The sequence below is a fragment of the Lottia gigantea genome (assembly GCF_000327385.1).
Source record: "Lottia gigantea unplaced genomic scaffold LOTGIsca_551, whole genome shotgun sequence".
Lineage (NCBI taxonomy): Eukaryota > Metazoa > Mollusca > Gastropoda > Lottiidae > Lottia > Lottia gigantea.
Window position 1 is genome coordinate 8,083 of NW_008709893.1, and position 1,469 is coordinate 9,551.

The following is a 1,469-nucleotide window of genomic DNA, read 5'->3' on the forward strand; positions in this document are numbered from 1 at the left end:
CTGGGCATTGAGACAAAATATGACCAGGTTGTAAACAGTTAAAGCATACTTTCTCTTGCTCATTATGTCTGATTGAATATGAAAGTCCTTCGAAATTAGTAGCATATGGCAAACTGGCAACGTTAGGAGGAAACTCTACCTTTAAATATCTGGTGCCATCATATTTCTTTTTCCCTTTGAAATCAACGGTTTTCCTTATCAAAGGCCCGGCCACTTTTACACCCCATGATTTCAATTTTTTCAAAATATCTTCATCCTTTATGTAAACAGGAATATGCATGAATGAAACAACCTTGATTCTCGAATCAACAAATTTACAATGCATACCTTCTTTACAGTCTGCCATTAATCCGTCCTCCACCAATTTATATGCAACATCCTTATGCACAAGAGTAACATCATATGAACCGTTACAAGGAACACAAGCCAGTACACTATCCTCACCAAGTTTCTCCTCCACTAAGTCAATTATCTCCTTTGCAAGATATTTTCGAGTATCGTGAACAAACACTTTCACCGTGTTGTTTTTAATCAACAGGTCAACGTCCGCCATCTTGACGATAACTGTCCACCGTCCACGGCTGAGGCAGCCGGGCCAAAAGGCCCAAAAATCACTTATACACTATAATATCCAATAAATAATATCCTTAAATAGTTCAGAAAGTCATCCAAAATACACAAAAGATAATATGAGTATCCAACCTCAAAAGAATTTCACGGATTCAAACGGATTTACATAGAGAATTCAACACACGTCTTTCTCCTATGAAAACCAAACCGGAAGTCAACTGATGCTTTCAACGTGGTATGGCCGTAGACATTATATAGAAATTTTTCTGGCGGGTCTTTCTCGCAAAACAGGGGAAAATACCAGCAAAATGGAGTCTACAGCGCAAAAGGGAGTCTACAGCACTCGGTGTTCCCAGGCGGTCACCCATCCAAGTACTAACCGAGCCCGACGTTGCTTAACTTCAGTTATCGGACGAGAACTGGTGTTCTGCAAGAGACTATTGAATTGACTGTCCATGTTCCAAAATGTTTCCTTATATTTTTATAAGTTTAATCTGATCCGTACTTTTTGTAATAACCATGCTTCCGGTCATGGCCTCCAGTGTTGTCATGAATTCAAATAGTAAAAAGTAAATAGTAAAAAGTAAAAAGTATATAACTAAAAGTAAATGTAGTGAATTAGATGCTAAGTAATTTAAACTAAGAAAAGAACCAACTGTATTATCAATCTGTTTTATTAACTCTATAGAATTGGCCAATTACCAGGGGCTTAGACCGGACGGCTTCATGCACTCTCACGATCCACAAAAATTTGAATTCTGACAGAAGTGAACCTGAACTTTGCTAACCACGGGATTGGAGAAATGCTGAAGAAATTTGGATGTTAATCTACTGTGTTTAATGACTGGTAAACTGTATTATATTTGCTAATCTGTATCCTGGTGAAATTTGAGAAAATT